The sequence below is a fragment of the Dipodomys merriami genome, unplaced genomic scaffold, assembly GCF_024711535.1.
Source record: "Dipodomys merriami isolate MVZ:Mamm:240054 unplaced genomic scaffold, mDipMer1.0.p SCAF_391, whole genome shotgun sequence".
In the NCBI taxonomy this organism is placed as follows: domain Eukaryota; kingdom Metazoa; phylum Chordata; class Mammalia; order Rodentia; family Heteromyidae; genus Dipodomys; species Dipodomys merriami.
The window spans coordinates 919,063-927,606 of NW_027205504.1; the positions used below are offsets into that span (position 1 = coordinate 919,063).

Here is an 8,544-nt window from a genome sequence, read left to right on the forward strand (position 1 = left end):
TGTTGGGTTTACACATTTCTGTTTGTAACACTTTCCACAATGTCTTTGCACGTGAAGCACTGAAACACAGAAAAAAAATCTGATTGGATATTTCAAACCAATGATTTCATATTTTTAAGTGGCTGACAATAAATAATATCCTTACTATCAAGAGATGGTGAAGACTTCTCTAATTACATATGCCAAAAAGTTTTGGGTTCAGAAAAGAATTGAGCAAATGGAAAAGGTAAGAAAACAGTGTTCTTAGAAGTCCTAGTTAAGAGAATTGTCTTCAGTAGTGAAGGAAGGCCAAAACATTTTCATATAATTGTGTTAATAATTTTAGCACCTACAGTGATTTTACAGAGCCTATTTGGCTCACTACAATACAGAACAGCTTGAATGAAGACATGAAAATAAATTCAACATCCAAATGAGGCAACTTAAAGAGTTTTAAAAGAGAAATCATGAAGATGTAGCAGTGGTAGAGACCGTATAGTCCTTCAGCTTCACTAGACTTGAAGCCAAGAAGCTGTGATTAATTGGAAATCAGTCAAGAGCTAAGAGGCGGATATAGAAGTAGGACATAGAAGCATTGTCATTTTGCAACAAACACTGTCGTCCAAGGTATGGGTGATTTAACTCTATTCTCCTCCATACATCTTGGTGAACAAATGCTAGACCAAGAGAAAAAAAATCTATGGAAATAACTTTGCATAGAATAACTTCACTGTTCCTGAGAATGTATCTAAGGAAAGTCTTAAGAGAAAAGATAAAAGTGCAGTATTTTCGGTTTCCTCTAAGCATCATTTTAGCCAAATGTATCTTTGAGGTTAGAATTGATTGAAACCAAAAATTATGGAGTACATATTTTTGTGGGCACTTTAGACACAATAAGTCTTTCAAGGTAAAAGAAAAAGAAAAATTATAGCCAAATATTTGTGACCACAGTTTCTTGGACTATTTTCTGGAGACAAAGTTTTACATTAGATTTCTCTTCATTAACATAGATGTTGTTTCATGGAAACCAAATTCAAGACCGAAGTTTAATGGACAGGCTTGGCCAATTAAACAGCATGAAAGAAGAAAACTGCAAATAATATTTATGTATTTATTTTTCTTTTTTTATTGTGAAAATACTGTACAGAGGGCTTACAATTACATGGGCAAGATAATGAGTAGGTTTTTCATCTAGCATTGTACCCTCCTCACTTGTTTCCCCTTCCCATCTCTTCCCATTCTACCCTGCCCCCCACCCAATCCTCCTACCCCGCACCCCCCATCTCGCACTAAAGTTGTGAAGTACGTATTCAACATAAGGACTTATACATCTCATTGTTGCAATGGGTCCACAGGTATCCCTATTTAAACAATTTGTTTTTTCCCTTCCCCTCCACAAATTATACCGATATCAAATACAGTGAAAGCAGAGGTTATACCGTGGGGGAGGGACAAACAAAGCAACCAAGAAATAATCTTATAAATGTGTTATAAACAATTGCATGAAAGGAAACAAAAAACATTTGAATACATATCTTAGGGATCATTTCCATAACAACTACTTATCTGATTTTTTTCAGCTTGACTCAGACATATACTTGTTATTGCAAATAACCGAAACCATGGGACCTATGTTTCTTTGGGCCTGGCTTACTTCACTTAGTATAATTTTTCCCAAGTCTTTCCATTTCCTAAAAAATATGGCAATGTCATTCTTTCTGATGGAGACATAGAATTCCATTGTGTATATATACCACATTTTATTGATCCATTGCTCTACTAAGGGGCATGTGGGTTGATTCCATATCTTAGCTATAGTTAATAAAGCTGTAATAAACATAGTCGTGCTGGTAGCTGTAGTGTGGTCTTGTTTGTGAACATTTGGGTAAAGGCCCCGAAGTGGAATTGCTGGGTAATAGGGGAGCTCTATGTACAGTCTTTAGAGGAACCTCCATACTACTTTCCAAAGTGGTTGAACAAGTTCACACTCCCAACAACAATGCAGTAAAGTTCCCTTCTGTCCACATCCCCTCCAGCATCTGTTGTTATTAGAGTTCTTGATTTTTGCCATTCTAACTGGGGTGAGGTGGTATCTCAATGTTGTTTTGATTTACATTTCTTTTATGGCTAGGGAATTTTAGCATTTCTTCATGTGTCTATTGGCCATCCTTCTTTCCTCTTCAGAGAAGTTTCTCTTTAAGTTTTTAGCCCACTTATTTATTGGGCATTTGTTTCTTTGAGGATTTGTTGTTGGGGGATTTATTTGTTTTTTTGAATTCCAGGTATATTTTAGATATGAGACCCTTTTCCGTTGTATGGGCTAGTGAAAATCTTCTCCCAATCTGTTGGCTTTCTCTTGATCTTTCTAGATATGTCTTTTGCCATGCAGAAAACTGGAATTTCATGCAATCCCATGTGTCCAACCTTTCTTTGATTTGTTGTGTTTCTGGGTCTCGATTAAGAAAATTTGGGCCTGTGCCAAGGAGTTCTAAGGTTTCTCCTATTCCATCCTGTAATGTTTTCAGTGTCTGATTTGACTCCGAGGTCTTTGATCCATTTGGAGTTGATTCTGGTGCAGGGTGATATATAAAGATCTAGCTTTAGTTTTCTACAAGTAGTTAAACAATTTTGCCAGCACCATTTACTGAAGAGCCTGTCTTTCTTCTATTCTATTTTTTTTAGCTCCCTTATCGAAGATTAGATGGCTATAGGTCTGTAGGTTCATTTCTGGGTTTTCAATTCCATTCCATTGGTCCTGAGGATTGTTCTTGTGCCAGTACCAAGCTGTTTTGATTACTATGGCTTTATAGGAGAGTTCGAAATTTGGCATTAATATTCATCCAGCAGTGTTCTTTCTGTTGAGTATCATTTTTGCTATTCGGGGTCTTTTATTGTTCCATATGAATTTTTGGATTGACACTTCGATTTCCTTGAAAATAATGGCAAATAATATTTAATGAATTACTTTGACCAATTATTTTGCCAGAAGAAACAAGGAAAAATATAATTCAAAATCAATTGACTTAAAAGTATGAAGAAAGGGTAGTGAAGAGAGATTAGAGAAAAGATAGAGGATTGTTTTCTCTCCAGTGGAGTATTGGGTTCTTGTTCTTGTTTCTTCCATTCTATCTTCACAAGCTTTCAAATATGTATCAGGACTGGATTATCCAGTTCAGACAGAGAACTCCTAGAAGAAAAATACTATTTGCAGCAGATATAGGTCATTCATAACCTTAGACAATCTATTTAAATCTGTTAAAAATTCTCCCCTATCCCAAACTTCCCTCTTTGAATAGCTTTGTTTGCTTTTCCCAAGACTGCCCTTCATTAACTGCCTAAAATTTTGAGAGGTCATATTCATACTCCCTAGAGACTGCTGTTTGGTTGTGATTTTTGTTTGTTTTTGTTTTTTGTTGTTTTTTTAACTGAATTTGAAAAGGTTGTGCAAGTATGTTACAATTAAACATGTCCATCTAATTGTCCTATACTCCTAGATCAGAGTCACTCCTTCCATCATTCTCAAGCAACCCTTTCTCCAAGATTTAGTTTCAATTTACCACTTCCTTTATCACGTGTGTACATTGAGTATTCTAGCTGTACTTGCCCCTTGTTCATTTTTAATTATTTCTATGCCTTTACTATAATTCCTCTCTGATTTCAAATTCCGGATAGTCATTCTGTTAAACTATCTGTTAATACTTTGAAAGGTTTATATACATTCCATGGAGTTTCAATCCTGCATATGCTTGAACTGATGTCAGCTTATATTTCCATAATTCATTCATCTGCAGTAACAATTTGCAAGACTGGAGACATGAAGCACCTAAACATGATTTTATTTCATCCATTTGGGAGAGTAATCTTTAGTCAAAAAGAACGTTAAAAATGGCTTAGAATGTATTCCTAACTACCAATTTTTAAAAATGGCTTTGCACAATGGTGTGATTGTTTTATTTTACATGGGATAATATTTTATACTACCTATAAGTTTTCAAAAAAGAAGAAAACTAAAATTTATTCTTATAGAGGAATATGATTGAAATAGAAGACAGATTTTATTTTTGGCATATCTCTGATGAGAACCCATATTCAAGACTTAAAGTCATATTTCTTACTATGTTGGACAGATAGGGTAAGCATACAATAACATTTCTTACTATTTTAGACAGATAGGGAAACATAAAATAACATATGATAAGGCAACTATTTGTGACTTTTTAAAATGTACCTTATTAAATGATGAAATTTACTTTATTAGCTAAAGTTTGGGTTGGAAATTTGGGAGGCTGATCTATTTAATGCATTTCTGGAAGGCCCCTACTGAACAACACAAGTTGTGTGTGGTTCTATTTTTACAGTTTAATGAATGGTTGAACGAGTTTGGCATTAGTGCTGGGTAAATAATTCAACTCTATTGTAACTAGTGCCCTACACTTGAAAAACTTGTAATGTCACTAAGTATCAACTACTTGTCAAATGTTATTTTGGCTAATGTGATTTTAAAAAGTTTATTTGAAAAGGAATACACTTTCATGAGATTAAATGTAGATTAGCATTGGTTTGAGAGTGACATTTTCATTCAGCAGAACCATGTTGTAGTGAAGGCCCAGTGGTTTGAAGCACTAAGGATTTCTCAATGTTTTTCTGAATTACATTTGACCTCTAAGCCAAGTTTTCCGGGCCTTGGTAGACCAATTATGGATCTATCCTTTCAGGATCTATTTTTTGGCCCACTTATACTGGACTAAAATCTTTCATTAATCATAGGGGAGGGGAATAAAAAATAATTTTATGGCACTTTGTGAACTTGTTCACTCATATGGGCTGTTCATCTGTAAGATGAATGTTTGAATTATAGTACTTTCTCTCACATTTTGTGAGCTCATCCTTCATTTTAAGTTGCTTTCCATTTCGTAATTACTTACTGCTAATTCTTGCATCTCAAGGAATTGGGGCCCTGAAATATAAGAAATGAGAAATTGAGATGGTTCTTCAATTACTTTGTGTTGGCATGTTGCATGGTCCTTGGTGAGAAGTCTTGCCCCTGTTATGTGATGATACAGGTAACTGGGAACTGGGATCCTGTGACACATGGGACCTGCAGAAGAATAATATTTTTAGACATCTTATCAGCAAATTTGGGCATAATCAGTTGGAATGCTTCAGAAATATAGAGAAAAACAGTTTGGGACCAGTTAGTTAAAACAATAAACAGAGCATCAGAGTAAAATACCTTATAGATTAGACGAAAACAACATTTTTTGCCATGTGAATTCAGAAGACCAAGAACAGTTACAATGTATCACAAGTTTATACCAAAGACATTGCATTGATACTTTTTATATTCTAATATATATTTTAAACCTAATTACGTATATTCAAATTCTATTTACTGAATAAATAAATATCAATTTATTTGTCAAATTACCATTTAATTTTAGTAAGTTTCACTGTGTGAAATACAAAATCAGCACATATAAATATAAAATATATAACTATATATAATATAATAAAAAGTCACATGTTTTGCATTGTTCAGTTGTGGTTACTGCATCAAAGGAAACTCTGTTTTAAAGTATTATTCAATTATCTCTACATAAGTGTTTGATAGAGTTAGACCTAAAGCTTTACCATTTGTAGATTTACAGCCTGGAGGCAAGAGGAAACACTGTGATTAAAACATTACCAATTTAAGGCCTAATAATGAGGAGAAACATATGGACTTCTCCTGCGACTATGAGAATAATTAGTGATAGAAAGGGAGTAGTGTAAGTTCCTGCCTGGTTGGATGGTAGACGGGCCAGGACATTAAGTTATCATGCATATCAACAATTTTTTCACCTTCTTGGCTTTAGGTACTTTTGAAATGGTAGGTATAATAACCAATTGTATTTTGATAAAATACCTTCTAGTCTGAACAGTTCTATCTGAACTGTTCATCTCTCTACGATCCCTTAAAACTATGATTAGTTTTGGGGCTGGGAAGGTGGCTCAGTGGTAGAACGCTTGCCTTGCACGCCTGAGGCCCTGGGTTCTATTCCTCAGCACCACATAAGCAAAAAGAAAAAAGCCGGAAGTGGCACTGGGGCTCAAGTGGTAGAGCGCTAGCCTTGAGCTGAAGAGCTGAGGGACAGCGCCCAGGCCCAGAGTTCAGGCCCCACGACTGGACCCAAAAAAACAAAACAAAACAAAACAAAACAAAAAAAAACTATGATTAGTTTTGTTCATCTACGACAATCTATGCTGTCAGACTAACATAGTCTGGTTAGTCTGTTCCTACATGGAAGAAGGGTCAAGGTTAGGTAGTCATTTGTGCCAGTTATACCTCATTTGTGATAATGTCAGCTGCAGAAGTTTAGAAGTAGCTCTTAAGCAAGGCTTACTTTGAATCCATTAGCACCACAAAGCTAATTCAGTTGGATAAATAAGTACTTGAAAAAGCCAGCACTTTTGGATGTAGCTATAAATAATTGAAAGTACTATCAAAATCCAAGTGAAAAATATTTAAAATAGTCATCAACAAAAAAATTTTCAAATGTGATCAATCGACTGAACAATATAATTTTTTCCCACTATTCACAGAATTTTAGGGAAATAAGATCAATAGCATTGTTAGGAACAATAAGGTTTCCTTGTTATAAGTAGGCACTCATAGATATAAGCCTGTGTAAAGATTGCATCATTAACTACTTAAATTTAGAGGATACGACATGCTTCAGCAGTATGTATACACAAATTACAATACAGAGGTTAACATAGCACTTGCACAAGGATGATATGAAAGTTTGTGAAGTATTCCATATTTTTCTTTCTTCAGATGCAAGAAATGAAAAACAGTTATTAAAATGTGGATTACAAAATTACAAGTGTAAAAATACATGTAATTCATATAATTAAATTTAGTTTGACATCAGTGTATTAAATCTTCACCTTAGAAAGAAAGGCGTTTACATAGCATAAACTTTACAAAACTTTTGAAATTAGACAACATTGTCATTTTATCCCAGAGAAAATAATATTAGGACCTAGGGAAAAAAGGAATCTCAAGCTGTTTCTATATGGAATGCAATCTGAAAGGACACATTATTGAACCTATATATTTTAAATAATGTAAAATTCAAGTATATCTAGGAGAGAATAAAATAAATTATGAACATTATACAAACATAGAATAAAGGATATTTTAATATATACTTTTTCAGAAAAGCACCAGAAATACTTTAGTTTCTGTACTACTCATTTCAACAGATAAACTAAAATTATTTCTGATTAAAAAATCACAAACACTGCAGGAATCATACATGTATACAAAAACGCTTCTATAAAATTTGCCATCCAATACAGGCAATTCAGTTGGAAGTATTCCGCTGAATCCATGAATTTTTCCAGTAAGATATTTGTGTTGCCAGGAGCTGGTGGCTCACACCTGTAATCCTAGCTACTCAGTAGGCTGAGATCTGAGGATCACGGTTCAAAGCCAGCCTGGGAAGAAAAGACTGTGAGACTCTTATCTTCAATAAACTACTAGAAAACTGGAAGTGGAGCTGTGGCCTACGCGGTAGAGTGCTCACCTTGAGCTGAGCACAGGGATAGCGCCCAGGCTCAAAGTTCAAGACCCATGACAGACAAAAAAAAGTTATTGCTCTTATTTGGATTGTGAAAATATTTTGTATGGACACAAAGGATGGACTTGCATTTTTGAAATTTAAGAAACTTAACTCAACCATTAGGACTTAGGAGAACAATTTTTACAGCCTTCCACAACTTCATAGAGGTAGTGATACATACTTATACTTTTGGCAATATCAAATGCAAATCTACATTGTACTAAATCAAATCTAAATTGTACTTCAGGCCTGGTTTTATATAATGTTTCTCAGAAGGAGACCCAGCATATTTTTGCTATCTCAATTATCAGCAGCAAGATATAAGGGGGTCAAGAGGCCTTTAGTTTGGGCATTGGTATCTGTATCATAATGAAGTAAGAAAGAAGCCACTCTGGTATTATTCTACATATATTCACTGTGCAGGAGTGTCCAGCCATCTACAGTTATAGCATGTGCCGCTTGAGCCACCAACTCATGGACAATGTCTAAGTGTCCACTGTAGGCTTCCAGATAAAGAGGGGTACACTAATCATCACTAATATTCACATGAGTGGCCTTTTTGGAAAGTAGTCTCTGCACTGTAGTAAGCCGAATATTTGCGGCAGTCCAATGAAGAAATTTGCTTGGATCCTTCTCCATTTTTTTCTTGCAACTGATACCATTCCTTACTTTTTCATCTTATTCCTCATCTTCCTAAGAATTGCCTAACCAGAGACTTTGAGTGCCGGTGTGAATGAGGTGTCCATGTATTTCCCTAATAGTTCACATTGGTTGAACTGGTCAGAAATATCTGGTGAATTTTCTGCATATGTTTTTTTCACCACGATTCATTTTCTCTTTTTCAAATTTTACTATTCGAAATTATTCTAACTGGAGAGTAGGGAATTGATGGAGTGCAGAGGAAAGATGTTCCTTCGTATTCAAAGGCACAGACTGAAAATGAGGACCAATGATTTCT

General features: G+C 34.9%; 1 pseudogene; it reads left to right on the plus strand.

The window, feature by feature from the left end:
- The first annotated feature begins 6,689 nt into the window (after positions 1 to 6,689).
- On the plus strand, positions 6,690 to 6,786 carry LOC138805394 (U6 spliceosomal RNA; annotated as a pseudogene).
- Positions 6,787 to 8,544: the final 1,758 nt, after the last annotated feature.